The following is a 14,042-nucleotide window of genomic DNA, read 5'->3' on the forward strand; positions in this document are numbered from 1 at the left end:
CCATTAAAGCCTTCTGCTCCGTTTCCAGCAAAAGGTAGGCAGTGAGGAGGAGTTTACTAGGCAGCGGCATACTTGTAAATGTCAACATTCAGCCTGCTCGCCAGAGCTGAGCAAACTGGTACAACCAGAAAGTTACATACCCATGACAGGTAGGTACGGGCGGAGGGGAGAGCAAGCGAGAGGGGACTGGAAAAACATAAAAGAACCCTGAGTTGTTTCTGTAGGGTTCTGTAGGAGTAGACTTTATTCCAATGATATTGCAGGCCTCGTAATTTGGGGTAGCAGATGGGAGCAGCCCCATGAGTCCTGATAACATCTTCTATTTTGCAACCTCTGTGGAGAAGTAAGCCTTATGATTACAGATATGGTTCTCTGCAAAACTAGCTCACAGAGTAAAAATAGAGAAATTCAGATTCTGAAACTAGCCTTTGGTTTGCTTACCGGAACACGTGGAGGAGGTGGAGGAAATGTGGATACCTAGCCATGGCTTATTTGGCAGGCGAACTAAACGTGCTCAGGGCTGCAAAACCCAGAGGGAAAGCACCATGCTCCTGATCATGTGCAGCTTAAGAGTGGTACAAGGGAGACAGAACACGCAGTGCCGAGGACTGCACTGCCATGTGTTTCATCGCTATTAGGTATTTCCACTTTAAAGCTGTGGGTAAAGCACAGGCACTGGCGGGGATGCGGACACAGCATCCCCGCCGTAAGCTCGGAGGGTCTCAGATGGGCATTCGCTGAGACAATGCAGAGCCTGGCAGGATGACACAGAGTCCAGGTCATACCGCTGCTCGCCCCTCCCTGGGTTCCCGCGGGAAGGAGCCGAGGGGCTCAGGAGCCCGGGGACGGCAGAGAGGCAGGGGCCGGGGAGCTCCGCCTCGGCGCTGCTCCGCCGGGGCTCGGCTGGGCACGAGGGTGGGGGTCCCGATCCCACTCAAGGACGGGGCGCTCAGCAGCTCGTTGCTCGTCGCTCTCTGCCTCGCTCCGTCCTTCACCCCACCTGTTGCTCGGCCCCATCCCAAACCAGGCGCCCTTCCCGGAGCGTCCCGAGCTCCCCTCCCGCCCCGGGCCGGGCTGAGGCCGGAGGGGGCAGGGGGAGGCGGTGTCCGGGCGGGGGCGGGGCCCGCGCCTTGCCGGGCGCGCGACAGCGCGAGCGGCCAATGCGGAGCTGGCGCTCCCGCGGGGCCGCGCCGGCTCAGCCAATGGGGGTGGGGCCGGCGGCAGGGGCGGGGCCTGCGGGCGCGCGGGGGCCGGCGCGCGCGGGTGAGAGTGTCGGCGCTGCGCCCGCCCCGCCCGCTGCTCCCGCCCGCCCGTCCGGCCGCGGAGCCGCACTCCACTCCGGAGCAGCACTCCAGAGCCGAGCTCCGGAGACAGCGCCGGGCACAGCGCGGGGGAGAGAGGAGGGCGAGGACCAGCGGCACCCGCGCCAGCCCGCAATACCCCAGCGAGCGCCCCTCGGTTCCGTGCAGGGCTCCGGCTCCCCGCGGGTGGGAGAGGAGAGGATTGCTCGCCGCTGGCGCGGAGCGGAGCGCAGCCCGTGTGCGCGGGGGGGGCATGGGGGTCCCGCGGCGGGAGCAGCCGGAGCGCGGGCAGCGGCGGCCGCGGCAGCGGCGGCAGCAGGTAAGGGGCGCCCGGCACCGCGTCCGTACCCCGCGGGCGTGCGAGTGCTCTCCGTGCCGGGAAGGGCTCGGGGGCTGCTTGGAGAAGGGCGTGAAGGACCCACGTCCTCTCCGCTCAGGTGCCTTTGGGAGGGAGGCTCGGCTCCTCCGAGCTCCGCGGGAGGACGGCAGGCTGGTGCAGGGAGCGGGGAGGCGGAGAGGAGCCGCGGGCCGCCCTTCCCCGCCAGCCCCCCGTCCTCTCCCCGGCCGCCGCTCGGTGCCCGCCGCGCCGGGGCGGGGTGGCTCCCGCCGGGATGGGTCGCTCCCGCAGGTCGCCTTTATAAATAGCGCTGGGATCTGCCCCTTGAGGAATGGCCGTGGGGGCGGCGGGGGTGTCCCCCGGGTCGCCGGTCACCTGCGGGGCGGCTCTGCCGCCGGGGCACGCCGCTCCCCTCTCCCGGTCTCACTCCGACAATAATGGCAATTACGGAGTAAGTTTGCCTGGATCGGACATCTCTGGGGTAGAGCTGCTGCGCAGAGCGGAGACGGTGGATGCAGTGGGAACCGCCAAGCGCTTGGGGTGGCAGAGGGAAAGGATCTTCAGCCTGTGCAGTTTCCTTAAATGATTTTAATGCTGTTTATTTAGTTACTGGATACAAGGCGCAACCTACATCCTTTTGCACTCTTTGTTGTGCTGTAGTATTCTAATAGCTGTTCAGTGGTCCGTTCTCCAAAGTTAGCGTTCGAGTTCATTAAATGGTAGCCAGCTGGACTCAACTTTGCTTTAGATTTTATGTTCCTGACTCCGTACCCCTTCGGTGTTCGGCTGCAGCGCCTTGCTGGGCTGGTGAGAGCCCCTGTGAATGGGGAAGTAGCGTTATGTAGGCTTGACAAAGGCAACTCCGGAGTCGACAAATTTCAGATATGGCTGTTAAGGTTCACGAAGTAGGTCAGTAAACTACCTTAGTACTTGGTGCTGCATTATTTTAATACATCAGTAGTTTGAATACTTGCTTTCAACCTCGCTTTTCTAGAGGAAGCGAGTTCTATTTTTTATGATGCAAAAGATATGCAAAGTTGAAGAGAATTGCACATGTAAATTTCCCTGAGCTCTTTTGTGCGCAGTTTTCACTTCTAAAAGTTAACACTAGATGGCTTTCTTATATCAGCTATCCTACAGGGAAGGAAAGCACGTAATCTGGCTCTGCAGCCTGCTTGCTATTTCTGTATTTATCCGTTGTTTTTTTTTTTTTTGTTCTTCACGTGAATAGTAAACTATGTTCTGGTCAGTTCTGCACTGATTAGGCTGGAGCAGAATTTGAAGTTTGCTTACTAGCTGACATAATTCATTGTTTTGATCAGTTTATCTTGCTGCTTAGACATTATTTTACGTGTGTGTCACTGATATATAAAGAAAGTTTGTTTAGTTGGAAGGTAACTCTGCAAAATATTTAGGTTGCTTTAAAGGAAGGCAGCTGGATAAGGCAGGATGTTTGAAAATGGGGAAAAGCCAATAATTCAGTCTCATTTGTTACTTACTTTGATGGGCTTATTTTTGAAAGGACCATAGTGCATTAAAATTGTCTGTTCAGCTAATTTTTCCCAGATTCTGTACCTAGCTATCTTAGACTGAAACATTTTGGAGTTGGATTCAGAAACGTAGTACATCACAGCCTGCTGCATATAGGAATGCCTTGCCTTGATGCCATATTACTCTATTTCTTGTGGGTTTTTTTCCAAAACTGTGCCTGTTGTCAGTGCAATGTGTTATTTACCCTCCATTCGCTTTTTCGGTGGCAGCTCTGAAATACTTCAATCTTAAATTTGATCTTCGAAATATCTTTTATTATTAATGCAAACATGTTTAAATCATCAAGAGCTCTAATGCATTATAGATATTTAAGCATCACTTAGGGTCCACAACAGTTGATTTATAATTTATATAGCATTCATATAAAGCTAGATTTAGAGAGGTCTCTGAATGTATTGTCTTGGTTTTGCGTGCCCAGTGGGTTACCTTACCAGGTCATGCAGCACTTAGATGTAACAAGAAGGAATAACTCCTTGTAAGCATGCCAGACTGTTTCACCAGTCCTGTTGGATCAGTTAAAGATCATTTCATTCATATATACCAAGGATATAATGTAAAGCCTAGAACTAAATGAAACCTCAATTCTTTCTAGCTGGTATTTGCTTACTGTGCATATCAGTATTTTTAAAGGTTTATATTTCATTTTCCTGAAAGAAAGATAATATGGTCTTTTCTTTGCAGACATATACTGACATGCCATTACTCAAGTGCATTGTGAAATACTCTTGCAAATGAAGAGAGTCAAATGAGGAACTAAGCAAAGCAGTGGTCAAACAGGCAAAACCATCCCTTTTGCTGTTTTTGACCTTTACAACTGAACCAAGGCAGTTCATCTTTTCACTTTCAGCTTCATACTGGACACAGGCATTGCACCTAAGCTTTTTATCTGCAGATCACCAGTTTGAACTGCAGGAGAAAGTAAATATTTTCTCCTTGCCTTGGCTGGAGCTAAGATCATGTTTAGACGGTTGGAGGTTAAAATATTTTGAGTAGGCTCATACCTTTTACTGCTTAGAGATCTGGTTTGGTAATATTGAGTGAGAAATGCTATGTTATTATGATAATATAAGTTACAGATTGTGGAAAGAGGGTGGGGCACTGGGTTATCTAGTTTCTCACGTTAGTCATGCAAGATTACCAACAGTAGCTGTTTTGACAGCTTGAAATGAAATCAGTGTTTTCTCTTTCCATGCAGTTTTTGCTTTACAATTTAAAATACTTTGCAATTTTAAAATGTTTGGATGAGCTGGGTTGTGGATCAGTGAAGTAGACATGGCTGTTTATGTATGTTGCAATATTGTACCTAAAGTAGAAAATTTTCTTATATTAGGAGACATAATTTATATTAGATTCTTTAAAACCTTACCTCTTGCTATGTCAAGGCCAACTTCAGTTTTTATCTCTTTATTTTCAAAAGATTTTTTATCCTCTTATAAATCTGAACAGTTCAGGAAGTTTAAGGTAGGGGTGCCTTGACAGTCTTTTTCTTCCTGGTTTTTCTACTTGAATTTTGAAGAAATACCGTGAGGTCTGTCTACCATATCCAAGAATCCAGGAAGAAGAATTTATGAGGGAATTTGTAGTTTAATTAGTAGATTGAAAAGTATGTTTCACAGTTGTTTGTTTGCTTGTTTGTTAAACACTAGTTGTTCACATAAATTGCATTAAGAATAACAGCAATTCCTCATGACATTCAGTGATAATACCATATGACTGGTTAGATTTTTAAGAATTGCCAGACTTCACATGATTAGCTCTATTATTTTTTTTAGTTTGTTGTGAAAGAGCAAACTTCATGTTAAACATCTGATTTATCATGACAGAAGTAAATGAGAGAGAACCTGTCTTCCTTTGTAGTAAAGCATTGACCCCAGATTTAAAGCCACTTTCATGCATAATTGAATGAACAGAAGATTGAAAAGGATTATTATAATTGGTGATACTCTTCTGGTTTTTAGTTAGACAGGACAGCAGTAGGCAGAAATGTCATTGTGAATATTTTGCACCATAGTTCTACTAAAAGATATGTAAGCTCTTGTTTGGATCATGAAACTGTAATTACATCAGCAGTTAGCTACTCAAGATTTATAAGCGGATTCTTCTGGTTTTCTGGAATTTCTTAAATAACAAGCAGTCTATACATAATTTTAAAGGTTTTCTTAGAGTCTTGAATCCTTATGGAGGTAATCTTCTGAGCATGTAATAAATGTAAGCAGCTACCGTCCTGTCTTTTTGGATCTGCAAGCAAACAGCTTTATTGGATCTGATGCTTGTAAAACATTTTAAGAATAGTAAATGTTTGAAATGAAGTAGACATTTATTTTGGTTGCTGTTAGCTGGGGATTCTGTGTTCCTTACAAAAATGACCTGTACTCAATTTTTTTTTCTTAAAGCTATGACATGTAATGTAGAAAGATACCATAGCTGTTTTGAATGTGAGGGAATCTAGAAGGAGGCTAGGGAGAGGAGAGGTAGTAAATCGGCTTGTAGCAGCTAGGAGGCTGGAAGGTGGCAGTAGCTGAAGTTGTCATGACTGCCCCTCCCCCTCAGCAGCTTAAATAAAATTCTGAACACAGGACTTGGAGTTTTGCCAACGACTTTGAATCTTTTCTTATATAATGCCTTCATTTGTTGTCCTCAGTCCTGCAAAGTCCCATATTCAACTCTGCAGATATTTGCCTACATTACTTGCTGTTTCTTCTTTCCTTCCCCTCTCCCTTCACTGCTCAAATTCTCCCTGACATAGTGGCTGTGACTTGTGGTAATGCCTGCCTGCATGTATGTGTAATATGTGTCCTCTAACATAAATCCCATCAAATAATTTTCCTGTAATTTCAGACTGAAAATTCATATTGTGAAATACCTATGATTCAAAAGCTAAAAGATGAGACTTATAAAGCTCATGTAAAACTCAACAATTTGCCCTTCCATTTCCCTTTAGATTCACTTAACTTTTATTTTAAACTTAATACAATCTGTGATGAAATTATAGAACTGTTTTGCATATTACAGAAGCAGCAGATTATGGTACTAAAATTGTTTTTATAAGGAAAGGTACTCTCAGAACAGTAGAGGTTCTGTGGCAGGTTAGTTCAAATGCAGCAAAATGTATTTTAATACTTGCATAAAATTTTTCTAGTAGTTTTATTTTTTTTTTGGTTGTTGTTTTGTTTTGAGGGATTTTTTTGCTTACATTTGTTTTGCCCTATGTATATGAGAGGGAAAGGAGATTCTGGGCCACCTTGTATTTCATTTTGGATTTTTACAGTCACTTCAGTCAAACTGATAAATTGTGAAATGATATGATATAAAATGGCAATTAAGGTGAGTAGGGACACAGTAAAACTTTCTACAGGTGTTATGAATGCACACATTGTTAAAGGATGTTTTGCTATTTTTTTCCCTTTCATGTAGGGGAGTAAAAAGAAATACTGCAATTAAGGCATAGTTAGGAAAACTGTCACTGCAAAAAGCAGTTCTATCTCCTCTATTTTATGAAGAAGGTATTTGTGACAGATAGAAAATTTCAGTCTGTTTTCAGTCTGTTTTTTTTTTTTCCAAAAATTTTTTTTTTCTTTCCACCTCAGAGTTACAAATTATTTAATCACGCTTCTCTGACTGTTTTCATTTCTGGTTTCTGTTCAAAACTAATTATTTCCTACTTTTACGTACCTAAAGTACGTTCAAGAAAAAGAGCACTCCTAAGTGTTTTTCTGGCCTCTCAGCACTAAAAATGAACACCTGACATGTTTTAGAATGAAATCTCATTGTAATATTTGTGTGACACAGAGTGGGGGAGAAAAGGTCAGAATGTTGTGGCCGTGTGTATTCATACATTCTCACGCCTAATGTGCACATCATCTACACGGTATTAACAAGCATATGTATTTTGCTGTGCTGGTCTTCCTCATTGCTGTGGCCGGCTGCTGTTGAAGAATTAGGAGCAGTTTACAGTGATCATGTTGTCCTTGCTGTTCTGCTGTACTAAAGTAAGCCTTGGTTTTACTTTGTAAGGTTGTCAGGACAACAGCTTATTATTATTGCTCCTCGTGGTTTTTCTCTGTAGCAATGAAGGGAGCTGTTTCAAAGACGGTGGCTGCCGTGCCACATTGGGCTGCAGGATTGCCAGCTGTGATTTGGGTTCAGCAGGATGCTCTGGGTTTGTCATGTAAAAATTCTAATTGATGATGAATGTGAAGATAATTTTGTTCATTGCTCTAATGCAAAACAACCCATTGTATTTACAAACCCATGGCCTGTTTTCTCCACAGGATTGTCATTACTCCTCTGTTCTCTTCCATCTGAGGCTCAGAGAAAAATGTTTGAAGTGTGACAGTATGGAACCTGTGATATAAGTTGATACAAGGCAGGAATTAGTTTAAAGCTATGTTATGTCAGTGTGCTACAGTCTGACACTGGAACTAACAAGTTAAACCAGTGGGGATTTCTGTTAGGTTTAGTTTGTGATGTCTTTGGCAAAAATATTATGTGAAATTGGTGTTCAATGATAAGGCTCATAAACCCTATAGGTGTTGCCATTTTGAAGAGCTACTTTTCTTGTTACGTGGTAAATGAGAAAAAGAATGCAAGTTATATACAACAAACTAAATGACTACAAAGGTGCTTCTCTGAGTGTGGTTATTACATGCAAGAGGTGCAGTATTTTGAACTGCAATAACTTTTAGATTGTTGTGTTTAGGGTGGGAAGATGTTCAGTGTTCAGCAGGGAGAATTATATGAAGAAAGCTTTCAAATAACTGAGGATTTAAAAAAACAATTCGTGAAATACATCACCATGGGATTTGTTTTGGCATTTCCATAACTTCCTTTTTATTGCTGATAGAGAGATATTCCTTAGTTTGATCTTCAGATTCTTCAGTCTGGGTTGAGCTGTAGAAGGCAATCAAGTGACGTCCAGGTAGTTAAAATCCTTTTATCAAAAATATAACCTTCTATTTCAAATTCCCTTTTCAGGCAACTGAAACAACAGTCCATTCACAGACTAATTTGGCAGAGATACATAGGCATCTGTTGCAGCTGTAGGTATAATACCTATCAGTTAAATCGATAAATAAGTTCAAGTTTTACTTAAGTAGTTCATTGTATTGCTTTGTTTGTTATAGTGGGAAGTCTTTCCCATTTCATGATTCATGAAATGGCATAAGGTGGAAAATGACTTCAGGTTCCCTTGGTTGGGTGGAGAAACTAGTTTTTATTTTCATGGACTACATTTACAGATTCTGAAACTTAACCCTTCTGTTTCATACATAAACATATTTTTCTTAAGTCCTATGTTTTATTCCTTTAATAGGAAGAACTCTAATGCAGTTGTTTTGATTTGGGTCTTGTTTTTTGTTTAGTTTTGGGGTTTTTTTCCCCCTAAGCAGAAATTAAAATGGCCTTGTTTAAAGTTCATGAGTATCTTTTATATACTTATTCATAGTCCTGGCACCTTTATATATACAGTACTAAGGCTGTAAATGCCATCAGATGAGATTTAATATTGTTTATGGCAGTTTGCCCATCATTTATCTTGAGTTTATCCAGTCTTTGAGCGTGGTTTTGATAGCATCTTTATAAGAAAGTTGCAATGTTATGGTTTGGACGGGAGGACTGACTTGATTGTCAGGCTCAAAACGTAGCAGTTAATGGTTTGTATTCCACCTGGAGACCAGTTACAAGTGAAGTACTGTGCTGGGACCTATTCTGTTTAGTACTGTGATCAGTGACCTGGAGGAGGAGATGAAGTGTATCTTCATCAAATTTGCATGTGACATCACACTGTGGGAGTAGTTGACATGTTTGAGGACAGTGCTCTGCAGTTTAGAGAGGCTGGTGGAACCGACCGTGATGAACCTGGTGACATTCAACAAGGATAAATGCATGTTCTTATGCCTTGCCACAGCACAGGGTGGGGAGTGATTGCCTGGGCAACAGCTCTGCTGGAAGGGACATGCACATTCTGACAGACAGGAGTCAGCATGCCAGTCTTCGCTGACAGTGAAAAATGCCAGCAGCATACTAGACTTTATGAACAGAAGCGTAGCCAGTGGATTGCCAATATTCAGTATTCCTTAGACCATACTGGATATACCCCATTCCAGTTTTGGTTCCCCCAGTACATAAGAAATACTGAGTAAACTGAAGCTAGTTCAGTGGAAAGCCAGCAAAATGAGGGGCTTGGGGTGCAGAAGGGGAGACTGAGGGAAATGGCTTTGCATAGCCTGGGCATCAGAAAGCTCAGGAGATACTTATCACCTCACGAGGTGATATCTAAGAGGTTATCAAGAAGACAGCCAGCCCTTTACAGAGGTACATGACAAGAGGAAGAGAGACAGCAGTCACAATCTAAAACAGATGAGGTTCTGATTTGGCACTTGCAAATAAAAATCACCCTAAGGATACTGAGGAATTGGAACAGGTAACACAGGCAGGTTGTCAAATCTACATTCTTTCCATTTTTTTTAAGACTAGACTGGACAAAGCCCTAAGCAGGTTGGTCTGAATAAAGTGCTATGGTGGCTTCCAGTTAGAATTAATCTATGCAATATGACAGCTTTTTATGGTATCAGTTGCTCTAATAATTAAGAATTTTAGTTGATATTCCAGTGTGCTATGATTCCACTTTGTTATAGTACAGAATTTATGCAGAATATTTTAATATTGGGAAGATGTTTTTACAAGACTAAGAAATAATTATTATGAGATCCTTTTATATATTCTTTGTTTAAACCAGTTGACAACAATTCCCAAATAAATTATTAGCACTTGAATATTTTATAACTATAGTACTTAACAAAAGAATAAGTGCTTAAAGGCAATAGTGTCCTCTTAGGTTTGGCTTCAGATATACTTTGCTCACCTTGTCACTGAATTTTAAAACATGATTAGCAATACTAGAATTTGAATGTGTGAGTTTCTATTGAGTGATTCTGTTGGATCTCTTCCAAAAGATTGTTTTACTATTAAAGAGCAGGACACGAGTTTGAAATTGGCTCTCAGCAAGTCAAACTTACATTTGTATTTAATTCTTTTGCTTTGACTACGAATTTTAGTCCTGTGGAACTTTGATAACCTAAGCTACCATTACCTGTGTGGCTGGAAAAAAAGGCCATGGTTTGTCTAAGTATTTAAAAATCCAAATAAAATGGTTCAGTTCTGAAAACAGGTGCTGTTTGCACTTCTTTATATTCAGTCTTAACCTCTTAGTTTCGTTAGCTACAAACAAGGGCCAGCAGAACCTCAGAAGCTTGAGATGATTCCTGTTCTTGCTCATGCAACTTCACAGTTGTTACGCTTTTAAGTATTTCTGTGTTTATCAGAGCACAAATCAGACCTTCAACTCCCTGTTTTGGTTTATAGAATGCATTTTATTAAGTGTTTAAAATTTCAGAGGTTTGTATAACATTTGGCTTCAGTATGAAAGAGGTTGCAAATGCGTGCTGAGATAATCATAACAACAGGAAAGGGAATGGAAAGAATTTCCTTTAGGGTAAAATTCCTTAAAGTTGAAATAACCCTGATAGATAGTACTTGTCAGTTCGCAGAGAGGGTTATGACTTGTATTCTGAAGATTTTTTCACTGAAGGTGAAAGGACGTGGAGAAGCTGAGTCAGATGTCCTTTTAAGCCATGTTTTCAAAAAAAAGGGGTCAAAACACTAATTTTATTAAACTGATGGATCTCTAAAATTCTTGAATTAAGACTGTTGGTAGGCACAGATCAACAGCCCAAGCCCAAAACCTCCTTTGCCTTGAACTGAACTACTTGTTTCTTTTATTATCCAGTTGCTATAGAAAATAATTACAGCATTGATCTTTCTCATAAATCAGTTGCACTTCATTTTGATTTACTGATGGTTTGCTGTTTTAGTGGTTTGTTGTTGTTGTTTTTTTCTTCCCCCTCCTTTTTTTTTAGTTATTGTGTGTGTTTTTTTGTTTGTGTTTTTTGTTTGGGTTTGGTGTTTTGTGTTTTTTGTGGGTTTTTTAAGTGTATGTGTGGTGTTTTGCTTTTTTTTTTTTTTTTTTATTTCTTCTTCCTCCTGTATTGGGAGACTGTTCAGGGACTCAGTTCACTGACGACTAAAATTTTCTGCTAATCTGTATGTGAAACACATACTGAGGTAGCAGCCCACTTGTTTGATTCTACCAATATCCTTGTTTAACCTAAATACTTTGTCTTTCTTCCTGATACTTATAGACAGCTTGCTTTGGCAGAACTCAGTTTTCTGAGGTTGATCCAGTTAAAGTTTTAGTCAGTCTTTAAACAAGACAAACGTTTAGATGCTTCTTGTAGAGTATGGTACAAATACAGTGGCTGGCGAACAGAAGTCTTCTCTATGCTTGTTTTGTTTCTGTGTTTTACTATGGCTAATAAGAATTTAAGCAGCATTCTACACAAATCAAAATTCTATTCTGTACATCTTGAAGGAGTGACTCCAAACATAAAAGGGGAATTAAATTGTTCATCAAAACTTACTTTGTTCTTTCTCAGTTTTATTTTTTACCTTCCTTTGCAATGCCAGTGCTTCTCAACTTGGTGTTGTATTCACATTTTATTAGTAACCTTCACTTTGTGTCAAGGTCCTTATTGAGAATACGAGATAAAACTGATTCCAAGAATGACCTTAGACTTCATCTAATAAACTCTTTTAGGTGGTTTTTTTTCAGGAGAGTCAATTGTCTCTTTACTTGTCCTCTTTTCAGTATGGTACTGTATCAGCTACTTCCTTCATTCCAGGTTGTACCAAAAGGATTTTTCTTGAATACCACTGATGAGCTGATCTAGGGAATCTTTCTTCTATGTAGAGCTGCAGGTCTTGAACCAGCTTGTCCTTGATGCTTGTGGGAACCCAGCTAAAGCAGTAGCTCTTGCCGAGTTTCTAAATAGGTTGAATATGGCTTATGTAGCAAACAGTGACAATAATTTAAAATACAATCTGCCTAGAATTTTCGTAGCTATATGTGAGCTTCTTTACTCTAAATTGTGTTCTTTCATGCAGTCCAACTAATCTTTTATCAAGGTTGGAACAGTTGCTAATGGCACATGTAGGAGAAAGCAGATCTTCTTGGAACCTAAAGTCAAACCAAGTTCTGTAGCTGACCACTTCTCAAATGAGGTAGTGTAGATTTCCTGCTTTTTGTAAGTAAATGTGTCTTATAAACGCCTTCAGAACTAAATAATTCATTAGTGAATGTAAAAAGTCTGTTCATTGGCATTTTTTTTTTCAGAGCAGGATTAAGCTTTTGAAGTTATTCTCCTGATCTTCTCACTTAGCAATATTTTATTAGCATGATGAAGTAGTTTCAGATAATGTAAATTATATTCCTTTGTAATGAAACTAACCCAAATAAGATGTTGACCATAACATAAACTGCATTTTTAATTCTGAATACTTTACAGTGTGACTGAGTAATTGAGACATGGAAGTTAAAAACAACAGTGCTGAAGGTGATGTGCTTTACAAAAATTTAAGGTGTGAGAAGAAACGTGAGAAGAAAGCAAATAGCAAAATGAAACAAAGTTTATGGCGTAATCTCTTATTTCTCAGTATTCAGGAAGTAAATATTTTTTCTAACTGTTATGACTTGGATAGAATTATAAAAATATTGTGTCTTAGTTTTGTCAAGCTCACTCAAACTGAGTTTAGTGGTCTCAGATATGGCTGCTCAATGGAAAGGGTACTTAAACAAAATAAACAAAACCAGCCGACAAATCCACACTATTAAGGAAAGGGATTGAGAATCGTTTTTCTGAAGGTTTAAAAGCCCTACATCAGCAGCACCTACTTTACTTTTCAGGCTTTTTTTTTTTTTTTTTTTTTTTTTTTTAAATGTTCGGCTGGAGATGGAAAAAAATATGTATTCCTCAGGCTGTCCCCCCATCTATCTTCGCTTTTCTCCTCATGAAAGCACTATGACTGTTATTTAAATTTTTAATAAAAAGATCACAGATCGCTATCTCATAGTGGATACTCTTTTCAGTGTTTTATTTTTATGGCTCTTGCTTGTTATAATAGTGTGACTCATAGATTTGATCACATACCAGTGTTTTGGTTATGTGCACCAAAATAAACACACAGCTTGCTATATTTGCTTTGTATTTTTCTATTTCTTTATTGGGTTTTTTAGTTCATGTAAAGTAGTTTTCAACAAAATTGCAACTAATTGCCAGTAGCCCAGCTGATTTATAGCAACAGTATAAAAATCCTCATAGTTGAGCTGACCACAGTAAAACCTTGAAGTTATGTTATGAAACCTAGAATCTGAACTTCTAATAAAATGTTTATGGCCTTCAACCTCTTTGGCAGTAAATTAAAAAGAGAAATCTGTTTCAAGTGCATTTTTTCCTTAAACTGTAATGACATAATTTTTACCCTAATACATTTCTCCTCCCACATGCAGTCTTTCATTCTACAGTAAAAGTTTGCATGCCCTTCACTCGTGCTCTGTTCTGTCTCCCACACCCCTCTACTGACTTGCCATTACACACTTCTGGAACAAAAAAATGACTTTTCTCTGTTTAAAAAGCACAGACCTGTGGTACAACTGCATAACCCACTTAAACCCTGGGTGGTTTACTGTGGCCAGGGGGGCCCAGTGTGTGGTTTGTCTCTCTAGAGGCTGGAGGCAGAGCATACCTCTGGGTGAAAGACAGCTGACTGTCAGCTCTTCTGCACCTAATGGATGGGAAGTGTGTGCTCAGATTTGGTTCCTACCCACGACGTTTTGACGTTTGTTGCTGCCAAGAGGACATGCTCTCAGCACCTGAGTAAGCCAGCAGCACAGGTTGCCCCTTGACCACTGGCAAATCAGTGAAATTCCTTTTCCAGCTATGTGTTTTAAAGGACATGTA

At 41.1% G+C, this 14,042-nt stretch overlaps 1 protein-coding gene across 6 annotated transcripts in view; it reads left to right on the plus strand.

Annotated features, from left to right (window-relative positions):
• Positions 1–1,319: 1,319 nt before the first annotated feature.
• The window catches only part of SIPA1L2 (signal induced proliferation associated 1 like 2), a 127,608-nt gene continuing 114,885 nt past the window's right edge, over positions 1,320–14,042 (plus strand). For 2 of the 6 annotated variants that reach the window (XM_050314602.1, XM_050314603.1), the window contains exon 1: positions 1,320–1,620. The gene's annotated coding sequence lies outside the window, so the exon portion shown is untranslated. The remainder of the gene's footprint in view (positions 1,621–14,042) is intronic. The other 4 variants (XM_050314598.1, XM_050314599.1, XM_050314600.1 and 1 more) reach the window with 2 other exon arrangements.

The sequence above is a fragment of the Myiozetetes cayanensis genome, unplaced genomic scaffold (genome assembly GCF_022539395.1).
Source record: "Myiozetetes cayanensis isolate MyiCay16 unplaced genomic scaffold, myiCay2020 scf2-11, whole genome shotgun sequence".
Lineage (NCBI taxonomy): Eukaryota > Metazoa > Chordata > Aves > Passeriformes > Tyrannidae > Myiozetetes > Myiozetetes cayanensis.